Source organism: Anomaloglossus baeobatrachus, chromosome 8 (assembly GCF_048569485.1).
Source record: "Anomaloglossus baeobatrachus isolate aAnoBae1 chromosome 8, aAnoBae1.hap1, whole genome shotgun sequence".
Taxonomy (NCBI): Eukaryota; Metazoa; Chordata; class Amphibia; order Anura; family Aromobatidae; genus Anomaloglossus; species Anomaloglossus baeobatrachus.
In genome coordinates, this window is record NC_134360.1 from 177,951,837 (window position 1) to 177,975,798 (window position 23,962).

The 23,962-nt window shown below is 45.2% G+C and overlaps 1 protein-coding gene across 4 annotated transcripts in view; it reads right to left on the bottom strand.

Moving 5' to 3' along the window:
* PRRC2C (proline rich coiled-coil 2C) overlaps positions 1 to 11,583 on the bottom strand; it is a 344,519-nt gene extending 332,936 nt beyond the window's left edge. For 3 of the 4 annotated variants that reach the window (XM_075322246.1, XM_075322244.1, XM_075322242.1), the window contains exon 1: positions 11,289 to 11,583. The gene's annotated coding sequence lies outside the window, so the exon portion shown is untranslated. The remainder of the gene's footprint in view (positions 1 to 11,288) is intronic. The other variant, XM_075322243.1, reaches the window with a different exon arrangement.
* Positions 11,584 to 23,962: the final 12,379 nt, after the last annotated feature.

Here is a 23,962-nt window from a genome sequence, read left to right on the forward strand (position 1 = left end):
CTTGCATTAGATGTAGAAAATCTGCAGGTAAAAAACGCACATGCGGCTTTAGGGCATTTCTGCAGAAGAACCGCATAAATGCGGATTACATACGTTTTTAAGTGGATCAGAGTTTTGGCAAAGCCAAATCCTAGGAAGAACAAAGCAGCTTTACTTAAAGCAAGACACATCAAAAACAGTGAAAAAAAGTTACAAAAAAATGCAAACAAAAAGTAATCCTGCAACGTCAAAAGTACACCAATAACTCATTGTGGGAACGCAGCATTAGAGAACAGAACACTGCCTGGGAACAGGGACTGACAAGGAGCTCCAGAGAACCTGCCAGCTTCAGAGCAATCATCACAATCTACTGGAAAAGCCTGGAATCAGGGCACAGGCTCCGCCACTACTGGTGGACTGCAATGGTGGCCGGTAACCCAGGCAACAATCAAAATACTTTGTTCTTGTGAAAGGAGGATATTTTTAATATAAAGTAAATTACAAAATTGCTTGTTTTTATAAGTAGACTGCAATTTTATTTTACCTATAAATGAACATTGGAATAAGGGTATGTGCCCACGTTGCGTTCTGTGCAGTGCGGAAAAGAAAGCACCCTCTGGCAGACTGGGCAAATGTAAACACTGCGTTTGTAAAAAAAAAAAAATTGCATGCATTTTGGGTGTATTTTCCATACGTTCCCCCGGAAATTCAGATCTGTTCCATGCTCGCTAACAGCAGACACAGACAGAGTCGCGCGATGAGAATGAACTCTGATGAACTTCACCCGACTTCATTGTCATCCCGCGGCTCTGTGTCCCATCCTGATTAGCGGTCACTTGTGAAGGACTCACTGGTGACTGCTAATCCCCCGAGTGAATGAAGTGAGCAGCGGTGCCATCACTCTGGTTACCCGTGGCCACAGCTGGAGTCCTCCACCTGAGAGCGGTAGCCGCGGGTAACCTGAGTGACAGCACAGCTGATCACTTCAGTCACTCGGGCGACTTGCTGTCACAGTTGGAGTATCCAAAACACTGAGTGAAAGTCCGGCTCACTGAGAAAGGTGCTCAGGGGAAATTACACGTAATCAAAGATATAGAAAACCCCGGCACACATAGATGAAACTTGAAAAAATAACTTTTATTCAGTTTTTTATTTGTTGACGTTTCGGCAAAAATTGCCTTTTTCAAAACTAAATATAGAGATGAACATATAATTATTAGTACCATAAATACATGAGATATTAACAATCATATCCATATAAGTCATAGTAACATCATATATACCTAATTAAATCCTGGAAATATGTATATCTTGTGAAGAATATCGTTGGACTTGATAATTATATTTATCTACAATAGAGGCCCATATATTAGAAACAATCAAAAAAGGAAAAGCTTTTTCATGAGTATAGGAGAATCTCCATATATATACATAGCAAGATCTCCCTATGAAATTGGTTAAATTACCTCAAATGGCATAAAGATAGAAGATCCTAGTGAGGATATAGGAAGCAAGTGCCACTATTAGGGTGAACTGGAAAGTAAAAACATAGCGGTCAAATAATTGTTTCCTTTTTTCTTATTTGACCGCTATGTTTTTACTTTCCAGTTCACCCTATGGGCTAAGCCACACGGCGAGAAAAACAGTGCGAGTGGAGTGCGATAAAACATCGCATTCCCCTCGGACCAATTCTAGCCTGTGTGTCAGCACACATGGGCGATTATTTTCTCAGCCCTAATCGGACTGAGAAAACAATCGCAGCATGCTGCGATTGTAAGCTGAGTCGCTTTCTCTCGCACCCATTCAAGTGAATGGGGCGAGAGAAAAATCGCACTGCACTCGCGGTACACCGGTGTACTGCTAGTGCAGTGCGAGAATGGCTATAGCCGACTACGCAGGAGAGAGGGGGAGAAATCCCTCCCTCCCCTCCTGAGTGCCGGCCCGCCCCCCGCAGCTGAGGTCTGCTCGCACAAACGGACCTCAGTTGCAAGGACACACGCATGACACTCGGCTCTGCTGTACTGCCAGCACGAGCCGAGTCTCATGCAAGGGGATCGCAGTAGTCCCCGTGTGGCCCCAGCCTAATAGTGGCACTTGCTTCCTATATCCTCACTAGGATCTTCTATCTTTATGCCATTTGAGGTAATTTAACCAATTTACCGTTATTGATGTATCCCTTTGGTATTTCTTGTTTTATTTATTTTTGTCCCATGGATATATTATGCCATAATGTTATTAGATACCATTTTTCATAGGGAGATCTTGCTATGTATATATATGGAGATTCTCCTATACTCATGAAAAAGCTTTTCCTTTTTTGATTGTTTCTAATATATGGGCCTCTATTGTAGATAAATATCCTTATCAAGTCCAACGATATTCTTCACAAGATATACATATTTCCAGGATTTAATTAGGTATATATGATGTTACTATGACTTATATGGATATGATTGTTAATATCTCATGTATTTATGGTACTAATAATTATATGTTCATCTCTATATTTAGTTTTGAAAAAGGCAATTTTTGCCGAAACGTCAACAAATAAAAAACTGAATAAAAGTTATTTTTTCAAGTTTCATCTATGTGTGCCGGGGTTTTCTATATCTTTGACAGTTGGAGTATCCAGCGGTGGCCGCTGGTAACCTGAGTGACGTCATCGCTGATCGTGCGGCTCACTTCAGTTGCTGCGTGGAGCTGACAGAGCGGTCATGGTCTGTGGCCGTTCCTGTTAGCTTCATGTAGCAGAGCTGGATGCATCGCGGGACCTCGTGTGGATTACGTCGGACCTGGAGGGGTATTTTGAGATTAATAAAGTGGTGAAAGAGGGTGTTTTTTTTTTTGTCTTTTATTCCAAATAAAGGATTTTTTCGGGTGTGTTTATTTTCTTTAACTTACAGGGTAATCATGGAAGGTATCTCGGGGAGACGCCTGCCATGATTAACCTAGGACTTGGTGGCAGCTATGGGCTGCCATTAACTCCTTATTACGCCGATTGCCACCGCACCAGGGCAATTCGGGATGAGCCGGGTAGAGTCCCGGGGCTGTCACATATAATGGATGCGGCAATTCCGGGCGGCTGCTGGCTAATATTGTTAGGCTGGGGGGCTCCCCATAACGTGGAGCTCCCCATCCTGAGAATACTAGCCTTCAGCTGTGTGGCTTTACCCTGGCTGGTAGCAAAAGTGGGGGGACCGCACGTCGTTTTTTTTTTTTTAATTATTTATTTTACTGCACGATACAGACCCACCCACCAGCAGCTGTGATTGGTTGCAGTGAGACTGCTGTCACTCAGCGTGGGGGAGAGTCTGACTACAACCAATAATAGGCGCCGGTGGGCGGGGAAAGCAGTGAATACGAGATGGAATAATGAGCGGCCGGCATTTTCGAAAGAGGAAAAGTCGCCGGAGCTTTGTGACAGCCGTATAGCGCCGTATCAGTCAGTGATCGGTGAGTATGAGAGAGGGGGAGACCGACTGACAGAGAAAGAGACCGACAGAGAGGGAGCTTGACTGACCGACAAAGAGAAACTGAAAAGTTCCCAGACTTTGCTGGCGAAGCAGAACACATACAATTTGCCACTGAAGCGCTGCAGTTCAAAACGCAGCGTTAACGCAGGAAAAAGCGCAACGTGGGCACATAGCCTAACCCTATAAAAGTGGTTGTTCCATGAGATCAAGCTATCACCTATTAAAGGGGTAGGTGATGAGTTATCAATAGGTGGGATCCTAAACCGATCGACAGGGGGTACTTACACTACTGGTAGAAAGGAGCAAAGTGCACATGCTGAACCTGTCGTTCTATCCATTCCCTATTGAGCTTGTAAGTGTCGCGCTTGGCTTTCCTAGCAGGCCCATAGAGAACGAATGGAGCGACTGTCGGGACTATGCAGTGCAGCTCTATTGTAGCGGGGGATAAACGTTCCCACTCCGCCGATTGGTGCAAGTCCCCATGGTCAGACTCCAACCAATCAGATATCACTCATGTTGTCGATAGAATTTAACTTGTTTTTGTAGGAAAATCACTTTACGGCTTTAACACACAACTATGTAAGGCTGTGTGCACACGTTGCGTTTTTTACCGCGGAAACGCTGCGTTTAGAACCGCAGCGTTTCAGTGGCAAATTGCATGCGTTCAGATTTCCCAGCAAAGTGTATGAGAAAGCCGAAAAATCAGTGCACACGCTGCGTTTCTAAACGGAGCGTTTTGAATGCCAAAAATCGGTGCGGAAAGTAAAGCAGCATGTCACTTCTTTTGTGCGTTGTGGCTGCGTTCTCCCCCCCATTGAATCAATGATGTGGGTCAGAACGCAGCTACAACGCAGTGAGCTGCTTTTTTGTTGCGGTCCGCGGGCTTTGTCGGCATACAGAACGCAGGCATTTAACTGGAAGTGAGGTCAAGAGGTTTCTTGACTGGCAAAGTCCTGGAAAGCCCCCGGTGTCGCCAAAGTGCCCGCCCCGACCCCCTCCCGAAAATCCAAAATGGCCGCGCGCACAGTAGCGCACCGGCCGCCACCTACTCCTATGATTTCTGTCGCATGTGCCTTGAGACATGCAACAGAAAAATGCCCCCTGGCCCTGCCAGGTCACCCCCTATACCCCCCGGTATTCCCCCTTACCTGTCCGGTCGCAGCGCTGATCCCCCGCGGCCCCCTCCTCCTTCACAGCAGACGCCGGTCAGTGCGGTCACATGAGCAGAGCAGCTGACAGCCAGCACTGTGTTCAGAGAGCTGTGCTGGCTGCTCGCACTCTGCAGCTGTGACCCGGGGAGAGTGGGTGCAGATTTTTGGCACCCACTCTGCTCAAATGGAGGGTCTGCCCTCCTAGAAAATGGGGGATACATTCCCTGAACGTGCCCCCATATTCTAGAAGGTCCAGAGCCGACGTGGGACGTCCAAATGGATTTCTGCGGACCCATTTTTTTCAAATTTTTTGATTAAATTGGTGAACGAGGGTATGATTTGGGGAGTGTTTTTTCTAATAAAAATTTTTCTCATTTTGTTGCTTTTGTTTACTATCAATTAGTTATGTCTGGTATCTGATAGACGCCGTGACATCACTAATTGCTGGGCTTGATGCCAGGTGACATTACACATCTGGTATCAACCCCATTTATTACCCCGTTTGCCAACGCACCAGGGCGCGGGATGAGTTGGGGCGAAGCGCCAGGATGGGCGCATCTAATGGATGCGCCACTTCTGGGGCGGCTGCGGCCTGCTATTTTTAGGTTTGGAAGAGTCCAATAACCATGGCTCTTCCCACCCTGAGAATACCAGACCCCAGCTGTCAGCTTCACCTTGGCTGGTGATCTAATTTGGGGGGACCCCACGTTATTTTTTTTAATTCTTTATTTATAAATAAAAAAAAAGCCTGGGGAGCCCTCCAAATTGATCACCAGACAAGATGAAGCTGCCAGCTGTGGTTTGCAGGCTACAGCTGTCTGCTTTACCCTGACTGGCTATCAAACATAGGGGGGACCCCACGCCATTTTTTTCATTGTTTGTTTTTTTTTTGGATAAATACTAAGCTAGGCACCCTTTAGTGCCACATGAAAGGTACTAAAGGTGCCAGCTTAGAATATGCAGGCGGGGGTGGGACGTTATATATATTTGACATCCATTCATTGACGCTTTTTTGGCTGTGTGCCCACAATCAGGTTTTGCAGTGGTTTGGGCGCTGAGTGTTTTCCCTGCGTCCATAACGCTGCGTTGTGCAGTAGAAGCACAGTGGAAGGATTTTTGGAGATCCCATGCCCACTGTGCTTCATTCTCTGCAGCATAAACTGACCGGTGGCGTGGCTTCCCGAGCCTCAGCATGTCAATTTATGCTGTGGAGACGAGAGTGCTCTCTGCAGGTAGAATAGAGCAAGTCCACAGCAGCCTGAACCCAAATCGTGGGCATGGGCAGCTGCGTTCTCCCGTGGACAACACTCATCTCTGCAGGAGGCTGACACTGTGTACTAGACGCCGTGTCGCTGGATCACGGCCACATAGCCTAAAAGTGAGAATATTGTTGCTACAGCAACATTTTGGGTGAAGTAGCTGTGGATTCAAAATGCTTACTATACTCCTGAATAAAATCCTTGAGGGGTGCAGATTCCAAAATGGGGTCACTTGTGGGGGTTTTCTGACGTATAGGTACCCAAGGGGCCCTGCTAATGTGACATGGTGCGCGACGTTTATTTCAACTTTTCCAAAATTCAAATGGTGCTCCTTCCATTCCAAGCCCTCCCATTTATCCAAACAGAATGTGGAGAAGGAAATGACATCACAGGTTTTTTTTTCCAAAGGTCTGTGTTCAACCAACTTTATTAACACTGACAAGTCTTAAAAAACGCACCTAAAGAAACGAATGAAAAAACGCATGCGTTTTTGATGCGTTTTTCTCAAAAAGCATTGTTTACAATTCTCCCCTCTGCCAGAGGGTGCGTTTTGTTCCGCGCTGAAAAAAAAGCAACGTGTGCACATAGGCTAAAAGCTACTGACAAACGTAAAAAAAAAAAAAATAAAAGCATTATCGACCAATGCCACACATCCATCACTAAGCTGGTCCTGCTGTAAAAAAATAAGCACCGTGTGATATGCATTTATGTTATTTATTGGATACTATACCTTATGCAGTACACCAGTGTATAACAGCCTGCCAGAGGCCACCGGGACTCAACATCCTTCAGGCTAATGAGACCCCATGGACACAGCATGTACATAAAAAAAAATAATAAATAAATAATACCCGACATACACACCAAGCAGAAATCAGAAATGTGACCTGAACCCAGCGCTGTACAGAATACTCATGTAGAAGAACAGATTTGAAGAAACCACTTATACATGAGATCCTGCAGTCACTGCTACTGGTCAGATTTCTCTACAAATCCCCAGGGCCGCACCAAGAGTGCTAACCACGGATACATCAATAATTCCTACTAATGCTTTCCGGTTAGGCTCTGCTCGCGAGACAATTGGCCTACACGTCAGAGGTATGCATAGGATAAGTCACCAATATGTGCTACCGGGATTTGACACTGAATAGTATACTGCTCAATTTCTAAAGCTTAATGTGGACAAAACAGAATTCATCATCTTTTTCCTCTATCCTACTCAACCCCCCCCCCCAACAGACCTATCCATCAGAGTCAATGGCTGCTCACACTACTCAGTACCACAAGCTTCCTGCCTCGGAGTAGCCATTGGCTCCAATTTATGCCACATATCCATTCCCTTTCCACCTCCTATCGACTCCAACTGAAAATATTTCCCAGATCCATTCACTCTAACCAAAAACCTGCAAAAACACTAGTGCATGCCCTCATCATCCCCCGCCTAGGCTACTGTAACCTCCTACTCTGTAGTCTCCCTTTTAAGCCTGCTTTCACACTTGCGTTGTTTTGCAAAAAAACTGATCCGTTGCATTTTCCCCCGAAATTTACTCATCTGAGCATGCTCAGTTGGTAAATGACGGATCAGTCACAGGAATCCGTCCAGTAACCCATTCCAACGGATTCAGCTCCTATAGGCTTCCTTTATAAAAACGACGGACGCCGACGGAATCCTGCACATTGCGTTTTTTCGACACGCCAAAAATCGCTACATGCTGCCGCCCGACGATCAGTCATTGCATTACTGATCTGTTGCGCGGCGAATGCAATGCAAGGCCATCAGTCATCCATACAAGTCTATAGGGAAAAAACTGAATCCTGCAAAATATTTTGCAGGATACCGTATTTCCTTAAGGCGACGGATTGCAACTGATGCAAAACGACGCAAGTGTGAATGCAGCCTACACTTGCAATCTATCCTAAACTCTGCTGCCAGACTAATCCACCTGTCCCCCGATACCCCCCGGCCTCTTCACTCTATCCCTGCACTGGTTTCCCATTGCCCAAAGACTCCAGGTCAAAATGCTAAACCATGACATACAAAGCCGTCCACAACTTGTCTCCTCCATACATCTGTGACCTAATTTGCCGGTACCTCTTCCAAGATTTCATCCGTGCATCCTCATTCTAGAACTCTCTACCCCAACATATCACTCTCACCTATCAAAAGAACCTGAAGACCCACCTCTTTCAACAAGCCTAAGGCTATGTGCCCACGCTGCGGAAAATTCGCTGAATTTGCCGCGATTTTTTTCACGGAAATTCAGCGGATTTTTCAAAAATCCGCAGTACAGCGAGTCCTCAGCCATAACTATGGCATTTTGGAACTGCTGTGACCATGCTGCGTTTTTTTTTGCAGCGGAAATAATGCTAATTTCCCTGCGGAAAAATCTGCAGCATGTGAATTATTCCTGCGGATTTCTCCGCAGGGTCCTATGCTTACCTGCCTTGATAGAAGACATCGGAGTCACTTCCTCCGGTGCAGTGGAACCAGGTACAGGAAAAAGGAGGTGGGCGGGGCCTGCACGAGCTCCGGTCATGTGACAGCCGGAGCTAGTTCAGGCCCGCCCACCTTCTCCTGCACAGTGCAGACACGGACGGAAAGTGAAGTGCTGTGTGATGGAGGTAAGTATGAACTCACCGATCACTACAGCACTTGTTCTGCATTGTGGATGCCGTGCCGAAGCCATGGTACTGTATCCTCAATGCAGAATGCCCGCAGCCTATCCGGAGGAAATTCCGCAATAAAACCACAGCATTGAAACAAAGTGGTGCTGCAGATTTTTGGGAGCTCCTGCGGATATATCCGCAGGACACTGTTCCCGTGGGCACATAGCCTTAGACTTGCAGTAACCCTCAGTCCACTATACTGCTGCACGACATGCTCTACCCTCAACTAATGTATTCTCACCCATCCTTTGTATATGGTTCTGTACCTGTCTGTGCCTTGTATTCTTCAGGAGTATTATACTTGTCCCTATTGCATTTACCCCCCCCCCCCACCTACACATGTAACGTTCCATGGAATAAAAGGCATAATAATCTGGCTATATTATTAGCCAGAATGCACAAAAAAAAGCATGTTTGAATACATAGTGAGTGCATGCCTGGCTGAAGGCTAGCTTTGAATACATAGTGAGTGCATGCCTGGCTCAAGGCTAGCTTTGAATACATAGTGAGTGCATGCCTGGCTCAAGGCTAGCTTTGAATACATAGTGAGTGCATGCCTGGCTCAAGGCTAGCTTTGAATACATAGTGAGTGCATGCCTGGCTCAAGGCTAGCTTTGAATACATAGTGAGTGCATGCCTGGCTCAAGGCTAGCTTTGAATACATAGTGAGTGCATGCCTGGCTCAAGGCTAGCTTTGAATACATAGTGAGTGCATGCCTGGCTCAAGGCTAGCTTTGAATACATAGTGAGTGCATGCCTGGCTCAAGGCTAGCTTTGAATACATAGTGAGTGCATGCCTGGCTCAAGGCTAACTTTGAATACATAGTGAGTGAATGCATGGTTCAAGGCTAGTTTTGAATACATAGTGAGTGAATGCCTGGATGAAGGCTAGCTTTGAATACATAGTGAGTGCATGCCTGGCTCAAGGCTAGCTTTGAATACATAGTGAGTGCATGCCTGGCTCAAGGCTAGCTTTGAATACATAGTGAGTGCATGCCTGGCTCAAGGCTAGCTTTGAATACATAGTGAGTGCATGCCTGGCTCAAGGCTAGCTTTGAATACATAGTGAGTGCATGCCTGGCTCAAGGCTAACTTTGAATACATAGTGAGTGAATGCATGGTTCAAGGCTAGTTTTGAATACATAGTGAGTGCATGCCTGGCTCAAGGCTAGCTTTGAATACATAGTGAGTGCATGCCTGGCTCAAGGCTAGCTTTGAATACATAGTGAGTGCATGCCTGGCTCAAGGCTAGCTTTGAATACATAGTGAGTGCATGCCTGGCTCAAGGCTAGCTTTGAATACATAGTGAGTGCATGCCTGGCTCAAGGCTAGCTTTGAATACATAGTGAGTGCATGCCTGGCTCAAGGCTAACTTTGAATACATAGTGAGTGAATGCATGGTTCAAGGCTAGTTTTGAATACATAGTGAGTGCATGCCTGGCTCAAGGCTAGCTTTGAATACATAGTGAGTGAATGCCTGGATGAAGGCTAGCTTTGAATACATAGTGAGTCAATGCCTGGATGAAGGCTAGCTTTGAATACATAGTGAGTGCATGCCTGGATGAAGGCTAGCTTTGAATACATAGTGAGTGCATGCCTGGCTGAAGGCTAGCTTTGAATACATAGTGAGTGCATGCCTGGCTGAAGGCTAGCTTTGAATACATAGTGATTGAATGCCTGGATGAAGGCTAGCTTTAAATACATACAGGACCGAGAGCCTAATTGTGAACTCCCCATGTAAATTTTGAGAGATTGGATATCAGTAATAGAAGAAAACATTGCTACGATTTGAAATGAAAGTATTTTGGGCTATACATTTGGCGTTCAGCAGATCAATATTTATAGGGCAATGTAATGACTGAGGTGTTAGCTAACCCTAGTCATGAGAATAGCAAAGGACACTGAGCAACTGCTGGCAGGTGATGGGTTAAATGATGCACAGGAGACCAGCCATTGGCTGCAGCACAGTGGGAGGTCCAGGCCTGATCAGATCACTTCCTGATATCATTGTCAAGATAATGAGCTGAAACCTTTTGTTTATAGATGGTCTGAATCCCCCAAGAAGGCCCTGGTGGGACAAAGCGAGCAGGCGGTCTGCCTAATGCCTCCAATATGTAAGGACTGAGGGGGAAGAGAATACTGCTGCACTCTGCAGATCATGGCCACCTCATAAATAATCACTGACTGCCCCCCTGACCATGAATCATGGCAGATGCCAGAAAGGAAGCTGGTGCCATGCAGGAAACACACCTAATAAATGGAGAGAAGAGATCACCTATGTGATGGGAAATCAGAAGGGAAAGCTAAGACTAGAGGGGAAGACATTGCTGATAGATATCACCGCATCCTGCCCAGGAAGGCATCCATAGAGATGAGCCCATCAATGGAGGCTCCAGGACAGGAAGGTGCAGGCTGCAGAGATTCATGCTGCCCACACAGGCCAGGATCGGATTGTATATCGATCAGTGTAAGATCCAATCATTGTAACAATCGGTTATAGATCATCAATGGCATCAAATATTGTATCAAGTGACAAATTACCACTAGCGCAATACTGGGCAATGTGCGGGATCACAGATCGGTAGGGTGGGCGCAGATCGATGATCGCAGCACAAGCCAGGATCTGATCCGGCCGCCTGCATGCAGTGTGATCGGGGCAGGATGTGGGACCCTGAGGCCTGCACGTCCCGGCCGCATCCCCGGAGCACGTTACACAGGAGCGCGGCCATGAGCCGGGAGGGCGGGAATGGAGGCCTCACCTGGTGCTCTGCGTCCTCCTGGCGGAGAATCAGCCCGCAGCGCTGTGTTCCCGGCAGCGGAGTGAATGGCGGGGCTAGTGGCGCGGAGTTATGACGCTTGTGGAGAGGGTCGGCGCGGACGCTGCTTAGTTCCCTTTCCCTAATGGCTTCTCCCGTTACCTCACACTGAATCTCGCGGAGTCTCACAGGCCGCTGGCACCTCCTCGCAGCCCGGACTCCCGTTATTCTTCCCTCCGCACGCACCACAGCGCTAGACCACCGGCGCCAGTAAAGATGGCCGACCGCCAACGGACAACGTCAGCACGCAGGCGTACAAGCGTGGGTCAAGGGACGTCTTACGGAAGTTGCCAGTAACAAAGATGGCGCCCGCTATTTCCAGCGTATGACGGTAGTCGTTCAGGGAACACTAGCTAATTGTGTGTCGGCCATGTTTAGTCTGGGCAGCAGGGCACAATAGACACGAGAATCGACATCTTGGTTTATGGCTTTTCACGTTTAATCACCAATTATGGCGCTTTCCGGAATGCGTGGGTGCCGGAGCTTTAGTAAAATTGTTGGGAAGTAGGAAAAAGGGACAGTTGTGAGTATATGTGACCCAGCACAGCCAATCAGAAGCCAGCTTTCATTGTTTCATGAAAGGTATGAACATGAAAGGGGTAATCTAATTGGTTGCTGTAGGAACCAACTTTTTTATTCCTATAAAGGAGGTTTTGGTGACATTTTGTAGATGACCTATAAGTAGGGAAGGCCATATGTGAGTGCCAGGTGTAAGGGGGGCATTAAACATAGCTGAAATGGGGTCCACAGCCCCAGATAGGCTGCAGCATTAGGTCAGATGTACACAGGGACATGATATAAAATTCAAGACTCTCACAAATCGCCATTTGGCTGTGAATAAAAAAAAATAGCTTCAAGATTGCAAGTCACAGTCACATGGGGTATGATAATAAAGTCACGTGACCCAAGGCCAAAAATACAGCCGTCCGAAGGTGTCCACGCTCCACATATAAGTCTTAGGCCACGTTCACATTGAGTTTTTCCTCAGTATTTGTAGCTAAACAAGGAGTGGGGAAAAAACACAGCAGTGGTGCCCATGTTTCTATCATACTTTTCCTCGGATTGTCGTACTCCTGGTTTTGTGTTACAAATACTGAGGTAAAAACCTTACCAAATACTGAATGTGTGAACCTGGCCTTACTGCGCACTCACAGAAGCATATAAATCGGACTAGTGCAATCCAATAAAAAAAAAAAAAGGGATTGCACTCGGACTACAGTTACTCAGTGAGGCAGTGCAGATCTGCATTTTTTCCTCAGTTGCATCTGGCCTTGGAAAAATAAATTGCAGCATGTTGTCATTTGACTCCAAAATCGGCACAGAGAGAAAATCAGATGCTATACAGACCATCAGTGCAGTATCTGACAATTACAGACACATTACAACTCTGCAAGATGGGAAACTGTAAGGCCGTGTTCACACGCTGAGTTTTTCATCAGTATTTTACATCAGCATTTCTAACTCAAAATCAGGAGTGGGACAATCAGAGGAAAAGTAGAACGTTGGAGTCACAGCGTATGGCATCCGATGCGACAGCAATGGATACGATATGCTAATGACCCCCAGCTCAGGCTCTGCTGCGAGCGTGAGCCGAGTGTCACGTGACTGTGACCCGATCTTGCGATCGGGTCGCCGCTGAGGAGGACGGGGAGGGGTTAATCCCCCCCATCTCCTGCATTGTCAGCCTGTGCATATATCGCGCTACACTGGGATAACATCCGAGTGCAATCTAATGTTTCTCTCGCACCCATAGGCTTGAATGGGTGCGAGTGATATGGCTCTTACAGACAATTGCAGCATGCTGCAATTTTTTCTTCAGTTTGTTTAGGGCTGAGGAAAAACATAGATCTGAGCTTTAGTTTTGTCTTACATGGGGCCGAGTGCAATGCGAGATTTTCTCACATTGCACTCGTGCGAGTCATATGCAAGTGGGACTCCAGCCTAAGGGTACGCTCACACGAGCGTGAAAATCGGACGAGTGCAATGCGAGAAATTCTCGCATTGCACTCTGACCAATGTTAGGCAATGAGGTTGAGCTGTTGGTCAGCTTTTCTCGCATCCAGATTCTCTCGCACCCATTCAAGTGAATGGATGCGAGAGATACATCGGACTGCACTCGGATGTTATCCCAGTGCAGTGCGATCTACGCACAGGCTGACAGTGGAGGAGATGGGAGGATTAACCCCTCCCTCTCCTCCGCAGCGCCTGCACTCAGCTTCACAGCTGTGACCCGATCGCAAGATCGGGTTACAGTCGCATGACACCCGGCTCACGCTCGCAGCAGAGCCTGTGCCGGGGGACATTAGCATATCGCATCCGATGCTCTCGCATCGGATGCCATACGCTCGTGTGAGTCCAGCCTTATAGAAACACTGGCACCACTTCTGGTTTTGGCTTCCAAATACTGAGTCCCACAGAAAAACCATTAACCTTACCAACACCAGGTCAGACTACTAATGCACTCGCAGGATGCAACAGACCCCCCCATGATAAAGGTGGAGGCAGCACAGGTGCAAAATACTGATGAACAACCACTTACAACCTATCAATTCAAGGTGGAGGTAGTTGCTGGTATTAGGGCCGTTTCAGATCAGCGGTATTCTGCCGCACTCGCAGATCCGGCATAAGGGCAGTACAGTACTTTTCAGTTCACAGACAGTGCGGCAAGCCCCGGTCACATGCTGTCACATGCCCCGGTCACATGACCCTATGTGCCCAGAGCTTGCCAGTGAACTGTAAAGTACTGTACTGCCCTTATGCCGGATCTGCGAGTGCGGCAGAATACCGCTGATCTGAAACGGCCCTTAGGCTATGTGTCCATGATGCGTCGAGCTAGGTGCAGTTCTAAACGCACCCTCTGGCAGTAATTGATTTTGACAAAGTTACTTTTTACCATAAAATAGCGCTAAAAACGCATGCGTATTTACCGCATTTTAGGTGCGTTTTTAGCGCTTTTTACATGCTTTTCAATAGCGTTTTGACAGATGCGTTTTGAACATAAAGACACTGCTAAATAAAGATTAAAGAGTCAAACATAATGAAAAAAGAGAAAAAAAAGGACAACATATATAATTTATTTAAAAAAAGAAAAATAGTTATATTTCATACAATTCTAGCGGTTATATACTATTTTGCGGTAAAATAGCAATAAATTGATATTTTTCATTAATTTAATTGTCGGACTATGTGTGTGTGTAAAGGGACATATCAAATCTTTATTTTGATGTCCAAAACGCATGTTTTCTGCACCTAAAAAGCAGGTAAAAGCTGGAATTTTGATGTTTGTTGCTTTTTGCAACTTCTCATTAACTTCAATGTTATCAAAACGCTGCGCAAATGGCAAAAACAATTACATTCTGCTTCTTTAAACGCTGAGTTTTTGCCCAAAATTATGCAAATTAAACGCAGCGTTTTGAAATGCATGGCGAGCACAAGAAATCCCTATTTCTCATAGACTTTTCTGGGAAATCACAGCGCATGTATTTTGGCATTAACCCCTTAAGGACGAAGCCAGTTTTGTACTTAATGCCCAGGCCATTTTTTGCAATTTTGACCAGTGTCACTTTATAAGGTTATAACTCTGGAACGCTTCAATGGATCCCGGTGATTCAGAGATTGTTTTTTCGTGACTTATTGGGCTTCATGTTAGAGGTAAATTTAGGATGATATTTTTTTATTTTATTTGTGAAAAAATCTGAAATTTGACAACAAAATTAAAAATTTTGCAATTTTCAAACTTTTAATTTTTATGCCCATAAACCAGAGAGTTACGTCACACAAAATAGTTAATAAATAACATTTCCCACTTGTCTACTTTAGATCAGCGCAATTTTTGAAACAAAATGTTTTGAGGTTAGGAAGTTAGAAGGGTTCAAAGTTCATCAGCAATTTCCCATTTTTTCAACAAAATTTACAAAACCATTTTTTTAGGGACCACATCCCATTTGAAGTGACTTTGAGAGGCCTGGGTGACAGAAAATACCCAAAAGTGACACCATTCTAAAACCTGCACCCCTCAAGGTACTCAAAACCACATTCAAAAAATTTATTAACCCTTCAGGTGCTTCACAGGAACTAAAGTAATGTCGAATGAAAAAAAATAAAAATTAACATTTTGCCTAAAAATGTTACTTTAGCACTAATTTTCTTACTTTTTCAAGAGGTAACACCAAAAATTGGACCTCACACTTTGTTACCCACTTTCTTATGAGCGCGCCGATACCCCACATGTGGTCAGAAACCTTTGTTTGGGTAAATGGGAGAGCTTGGAACGAAAGGAGCAATATTTGAATTTTGGAAAGCAAAGTTGGCTGAAACAGATTGCGGGCACCATGTTGCATTTACAGATCCCCTAAGGTACCTAAACAGCAGGAACCCCCCTCAAGTGACCCCATTTTGGAAACTAGACCCCTTAAGGCTTCTATCGAGGGGTATACTGAGCATTTTGGACCCACAAGTACTTCACAGATTTTGATAACGTTACGTTGTCATATTGAAAATTGTCATTTTTTTTCTCAAAAATGTTGCTTTAGCATCAATTCTCTCACTTTTTCAAGAGGTAATTCCAAAAATTTGACCCAAATCTTTGTTACCCACTTTTTTATGAGCACGGTGATACCTCACATGTGGTCTGAAACCTTTGTATGGACAAATGGGAGGGCTTGGAACGAAAGGAGCAATATTTGAATTTTGGAAAGGAAATTTGGCTGAAAAAGATAGCGGGCACCATGTCGCATTTGGAGGACCCCTAAGGTACGTAAACAGCAAAAAAAACACCACAAGTGACCCCATATTGGAAACTAGGCCTCTCAAGGAATTTATCTAGATGTTTGGTGAGTACCCTGAACCCCCAGGTGCTTCACAGAAGTTTATAACGTTGAGCCATGAAAATAAAAAAATCAAATTTTACCACAAAATTGTTACTTCAACCAGGTAGCTTTTTTTTTCACAAGGGTAACAGGAAAAAAATCACCATGAAATTTATTGTGCAATTTCTCCTGAGTTTGGTGATATCTTATATGTGGTGGAAATCAACTGTTTGGGCACACGGCAGGTCTTGGAAGGGAAGGAGTGCAATTTGACTGCAAAATTGGCTGGAATCAATTGCGGACTTCATGTTGCATTAGGAGAGCCCCTGAGGTGCCTAAGCAGTGGAGGTCCCCCACAAGTGACCCCATTCTGGAAAATAGACCCCTCAAGGAATTTATCTAGATGTTTGGTGAGTACCCTGAACCACCAGGTGCTTCACAGAAGTTTATAATGTTGAGCTGTGAAAATAAAAAAATACATTTTTACCACAAAATTGTTACTTCAACCACATAGCTTTTTTTTAACAAGAGTAAAAGGAAAAAAAGCAGCATAAAATTTATTGTGCAATTTCTCCTGAGTATGCAGATACCTTATGTGTGGTGGAAATCAACTTTTTGGGTGCACAGCAGGGCTCGGAAGGGAAAAAGTGCCATTTGACTGAACATTTGGCTGGAATAATTAGTGGACGCTATGTTGCATTTGGAAAGCCCCTAAAGTGCCTAAACAGTGGAGGTCCCCCACAAGTGACCCCCATTCTGGAAACAAGACACTTCAAGGCTTTTATCTAGGTGTACATTGAGCATTTTGAATCCACGAATACTTCACAGAATTTGATAAGCTTAGGTTGCCATATTGAAAATTTTCATTTTTTTCACAAAAATGTTTCTTTAGCATCAATTTTCTCACTTTTTCAAGAGGCAACAACAAAACGTGGACCCCACAGGTTGTTATCCAATTTCTTGTAAGCGCAGGGATACCCCATATGTGGCCAAAAACCTCTGTTTGGATTAATGGGAGGGCTTGGAATGGAAGGAGCACCATTTGAATTTTGGAAAAGTTGAAATAAATTGCGCGCAGCATGTCACATTAGCAGGGCCTCTTGGGTACCTATACATCAGAAACCCCCCACAAGTGACTCCATTTTGGAAACTGGACCCCTCAAGGATTTTATTCAGGAGTATAGTAAGCATTTTGAATCCACAGGTACTTCACAAAAATGTTGCTGTAGCAACAAATTTCTCACTGTTAGGCTATGTGGCCATGATCCAGCGACACGGCGTCTAGTACACAGTGTCAGCCTTCCTGCAGAGATGTGAGTGTTGTCCACGGGAGAACGCAGCTGCCCATGCCCACGATTTGGGTTCAGGCTGCTGTGGACTTTAGTTCTATTCTACCTGCAGAGAACACTCATCTCCGCAGCATAAATTGACATGCTGAGGCTCGGGAAGCCGTGCCACAGGTCAGTGTATGCTGCGGAGAAAAGAAGCACAGTGGGCATGAGATTTCTAAAAATCCTTCCACTGTGCTTCTACTGCAGAATGCAGCGTTATGGATGCAGGGAAAACACTCTGCGCCCAAAACGCTGCAAACCCTGATTGTGGGCACACAGCATAAAATGCTACAATGGATGAATGGATAGATGTCAAACATATATAACGTCCCACCCCCTGCATATTGTAAGCTGGCGCCCTTTAGTGCCTTTCATGTGACACTAAAGGGTGCCTAGCCTTGTATTTAGCCCCCCAAAAAATAATTAAAATAAATGACGTGGGGTCCCCCCTATTTTTGATAGCCAGCTAGGGTAAAGCAGACAGCTGTAGCCTGCAAACCACAGCTGACAACTTCACCTTGGCTGGTGATCAATTTGGAGGGCTCCCCAGGCTGTTTTGTTTTTTTTTTAATTATTTATTGTCACAAACCACCGGGGGGGTCACTCAGAAATCCCCCGCGCTGGCTACCAGTACGTCACAATCGGGGGGTAACAAGTGGGGGTCACCCCTCCTTTATACCTCCCGACCGACAGAGAGAGCACGTGACGCGCTCTCTAGCGCCCCTCTTATAGTCAGGCCAATTATGGAATTGCCCGACAATAAGCAAGGAGGCCGCTATACTACTTATGCCGATTATTGAAGGGTCCCCGGTGAGAGTAAGGTATATATTCCCCCGACCTCTGCGGGCGGAATATATAAAATCTCCCCGAATCTCACTGGCCTCCCCACAATAATCCTTGGCACAATTCGCTGCCACCAACCGATTTACGGTAACTATTAGCCGAACACACAGACGTGGGATTCAAGATCGAGATAACAGAACAGCCCAAGATTAATTATATAATTTAATCAGCCTAAAGCACACTAGAAACTACAATATATACAATAGGGAATCTACAGAATATACATATGTCAGAGTACAGTTACAGATAAAGCATGGTTTACAACAGGTATGCAATTCAATCAGTTACCTTGTGCGTCTGGCCACAGGGGGGCGCTGTAGACCAGGTTTCTAGGAACTCCCACAGATGTTTCCTGCACGTGACCCCCAGCGAAAGAACACTGGAAAATGGCCGAAGTAGGGTTATCAACCTGGGCAAGTCCAGGTCCCCTCCTACCTTAGTGACCTCACAGGGAGCACTGCTCCACCCCTGGCTGGAGTTATGGACAAAATCCCAACATGGAATATGGGCCATAACTTTGCCTGGGAGCGTCGTAGGCGGACGCCAATGCTCTCATTGTGACAGCTATGAATTTAGCCACAGAACGAGGGGACTCATGACCTGCCTGCCAGTTCCCCATTGGCTGATATCACGCCTGGGGCATTTCCCAATGTCCTGCTCCCATAAAAAGGGTGTGCCGGCATCGTCCGCATGCGGAGACACCATTTTTATGGTTGCCGTATTTATCGGAAATATGGCTTGCGAGATATGAACCATTTTTTACTGGAGTCGTTCTGTCTGGCTATTTCCATAGCCTTGCTAATGAGATACAACTCTTGTTACAGGGTGACGGCAGGGAGTCATCCTGTGTCCATTGTTCCCACACCACCTCATTTCCATATCACAGGACATGGCCATGGAGGTGTAAGTGGAACACTGAGAACAAGAAGGGAGGGGGCACTGCCAGGGAGTGATGAGGGATTATGACTGGAGTCATAATTCATCTTCATATCCCGGGATTTGCCTCACATTTATAAATAAATAATTTAAAAAAAAAACAAACGTAGGGTCCCCCCAAATTAGATCACCAGCCAAGGTGAAGCTGACAGCTGGGGTCTGGTATTCTCAGGGTGGGAAGAGCCATGGTTATTGGACTCTTCCCAGCCTAAAAATAGCAGGCCGCAACTGCCCCAGAAGTGGCGCATCCATTAGATGCGCCAATCCTGGCGCTTCGCCCCAACTCATCCCGCGCCCTGGTGCGGTGGCAAACGGGGTAATAAATGGGGTTGATACCAGATGTGTGATGTCACCTGGCATCAAGCCCAGCAATTAGTTATGTCACGGCGTCTATTTGATACCAGACATAACTAATTGACAGTAATAAAAAAAAAAAAAATTGACAACAAAAAAAAAAATTATTTGAAAAAAATACTCCCCAAAAACATTCCCTCTTTGGCCAATTTATTGAAAAGAAAAAAAAAAAATCGGGTCCCTGCTGTAATCCATTGTGAAAGTCCCGCGGCGATTCTGGACCTTCTAGAATATGGGGGGCACGTTCAGGGAACGTATCCCCCATTTTCTAGGAGTGCAGACCCTCCATGTGAGGAGAGTGGGTGCAAAGAATTTGCACCCACCCTACCCGGGTCACAGCTGCAGACTCCGTGCAGCAGCAGCAGCAGCAGCGTCTCTGAGTCAGACACAGGAAGCTGACAGCCGCGCTCTGCAGTGTGACCGGCGTCTGCTGTGAAGGAGGAGGGGGCACGGGGGATCAGAGCTGACAGGTACGGGGGACACCGGGAACACCGGGGTGGGAATAGGGGGTGACCTGGCAGGGTCTGGGGAGCAGGTTTCTGTCGTATGTGTCATAGCACATGTGACAGAAACCAGAGGAACAGGGTAAATGCGGCCGGCGCGCTATTGTGCGCGCCGGTATGTGCGGCGCCATGTTAGATTTTCGGGAGGAAGGGGGGGTGGGGAGACACTTTGGTGACACCGGGGGACCGGAGAGGACCGGGGGAGGAGATTTATCTCCCATCTGACATGTTTGTTTATGCCAGATGGGAGATAAATGATTTTTTACTGGCGCGGTCATTTACTGTAACCTGATCATCGGTATACGGTGTATACCGGTCATCAGGTGAGCGGGGACCGCAAAAACCGGCCAGAATCATGATCTCCAGGGTCTCAGCTACCCCCGGCAGCTGAGACCCCGGAATTTTTCTGACTCTGGGGGGCGCTAGACCCTTTTTTCCGACCGCTGTTAAAAAGCGGCGGATCGGAAGAAGTACCCTAATTTGTCGCCGTTAAAAGGCGTATCGGCGGTCGTTAAGGGGTTAAAAAGGTGCAGTTGAAAACGCTGCGGAAAAGCATGGAAAAACGCATCGTGGACACAGACATGTACACAGATGAGGTTTGCATAGGGTGCCAATCACACAGGTATGTGTGATGTACAGTGTCTGGCTTACAGCCCATGGCCTCAGTTCCACTTGCGTTTTGCACAGACGAGTGTGATCTGATAAAACATCGGATTGCACTCGCATCAGTGTTTGTCAGCAAGTCTCGGCTCACACACAACCATACAAGTCTATGGGTGCTTGTGAAACATCGCACTGCACTTGCATGTCATCCAACCACAGTGCAATGTATGCAGAGACAGGCCACGGAGAGGGAGAAAGTGTTCTTGCATTGGAAGCTATGCACAAGTGGAATCGAGGCCTATTGATGACGCTCACACTATTAGATCAGGCAGGCTGCCCAGGACTATATAAGTACACCCCACAGGACAGATACTTCGATTCACCCAACCAACTTTTAGGCTATGTGCGCACTTTGCGTCGAGGTAGTTGCAGTTCTAAACGCCTCCTCTGGCAGAATTGGTCTTTATCAAATTTGGTTTTGACCACAAAAATGCTATAAATACGCTTGCGTTTTTACCGCGTTTTACATGCTTTTTCATTGCTTAAAGTCAGATGCGTTTTGAAGACAAATACCCTGCAAAATAAAGTTTAAACATTCAAACACTATGAAAAAAAGGGAAAAAAAATTATAACAAATATTATGAATAAAATCATACACAAAATAGCTGATTTTATTAAAATGATAACTGTGTGTTAATATTTATGTATAAAATAATGTTAAATTATTGATTTTCATAAATTTAATTGTCAGACTATGTGTGTGTGCGTAAAGGGACATATCATGCCCTTAATATAATGTCCAAAACGCATGCATTTAATTTGTCAAAAACACATGTTTTTTGCATCAAAAAGCATGTTAAATGCTAGGATTTTGATGTAGAATGCGTTTTGCAACTTCTCATTGACTCTAATGATAGCAAAATGCTGCCAAAATGGCAAAAACAATTGACATGCTGCTTCTTTAAGTGCTGAGTTTTTGACAAAGTTTCTACATCCAAAACGCAGCGTTTTAAACAGCATTGTGCACACCAAAAAAATCTCACTTTCCCATTGACTTTGCTGGAGAATCAAAACACATGCATTTTGGCATTAAAACGCTGCAGTTGAAAACGCTGCGGAAACGCATGGAAAAACGCAAAGTGCGCACACAGACTTAAAGGGCCTGGCTGCATCCTGCATATAAAATGTGAAATAAAAAGATGAAAAAAGTGTATAAATTACATGAGATATTGGTCCATATTTTGGTCAAAATATGGAAGTTTGCAACCCACGTCAAGGATCCCCACACTTGAATAGGGTTGTGAGCTTGCTTATTTTGGCCAGTACAAATACTGAGGTTGGTCCTGTATGCGCGCTGCGTTTCTTGCCCAAATCTGCATGTTTTTCCTTCTCTAGTGAAGTCTATGTGAATTCTGAAATGCTGCTCGCACGTTGCTACTTTATTTCTTGCAGTTTTGGGTGCAGAAAAAAGAAGCAGCGTGTCAATTCTTTGTCCGGTTTTGACGAAAATGTTTAGCTCTTCCAGCCATTGATTTTACAACAAAAGCATGGGACAAAAACATGCAAAAAAAACCCACACCCAAAACATGCATGTGTGTTTTTTATGCATTTTCTGACACAAGGTACATTTTTCGGCCAAAAAGTGCATTTTTGTGTGACATCACAAAGCTGCAGCGTGCGCACATAACCTAAAGGTGATTACCTCCTGCGTGGTGCTGAACCCCACATCAAACGCTGCTGGCAGGAGCTAAATAGTACAATAACCAGAGGTTATATAATTTATCAGCAGAAAGATTTTAGTGTCCCTGAAAGGGGCGAAAGAGTATGACTAGACCCCAGTAGAATAGAGCACGGTTCACATAGTGGGAAATAATGAACGTGCAGCTACTGTATATACAGCAGGTGTCACCATCGGAAATAGGATATCTGGCAAAATAAAGTCGGATGCTGTTCACAAAATTGGTGTGCAGATAGACATATACAAGTTACAGTATATATTATATGTGTTACAGTAAAAGGTAGGTAGTTATTAAGGTAATTGTAAGATATGACTGTGCATATATAGCTACTGTATGTCTAACAAAAAATCCAAGACATAAAAGTTATATACAGTTTTTCCACCCATATCCTGTCCACCGCCATTAACTTGAGAACGGCGGCAGCTATAGGCATAGAAGTGGTGTCTAGGTATAGTAAAGTAGCCATGCGCTTTGCAATGAAACCACCTATAGCGCCACCTGGTGGAAAACAACGGCATTAGCATTTTTATCCAAAGAGTGAATTACAAAGTTGTAGGGCATCATCAACAAATGCTATGATATGAAACCCATGACCCCCCCCCCAAAAACATTGAATGCTGGTCACGCATATGGTGCTCATTTAACTTTGATGCTCAAAGTGGCCACTGTCAGCTGCAATGCACATCTGGACTCTGGACAGAATACTGTATCTTGCTGCACGTTGTGCAATATGGTAGGTGACACATTTGCTCAAGCATCTGTGATACGTCATCATAGGTCCTGCAATGTTGGTGGAGGGGTCACATACACCTGCTGTTTGATGAGACCTCACAGAAAGAAATCCAATGGGCTCAGGTCAGGTGAGTGTGGAAACCACTTCACGCAGCCACCATACCCAATGACTTGTAGGAAGGTCTCCATGAGGTATCGCTTCACGTCTGCAGCCTTGTGAGTTTTACACGTTCTAATCATAACATTTCTGTATGCAATGTGTTGATTCGTATTGAATCGATGATGCCCTACAACTTTCTAATTCACTTTTTTTCTCTATCTCGTTCCATTTTTGAGATAAAAATGGTAACTCCGTTGTTTTCCACCAGGTGGCACTATAGGTGGTTTCATTGCATAGTGCATGGCTACTTTACTATATCTAAACACCACTTCTATGCCTATAGCTGCCGTCATTCTCAAGTTAATGGCGGTGGACAGGATATGGGTGGACACACTGTATATGTCACAGAAAGAAGGTAATTATGTCTCCAGGTAACAGTAAAGTACAACACTGTTGACATAGTGCCTATATCTAGGCCACAACTGAGCACCACGCTCTGCAGGAGATAATTACCTTTACTCTGCTATCTTGTTCCCTTTTGTATCCCTTCTGACTGTGATTTTTTGCTATGCATAGCTACAGTGACAAGCAAAAGGGTAACAATGTTTTGAACTTTTGACTTTTAGGCTCCATATCTCACCATTCACTTTAGCTTTGAACGTGAGAAT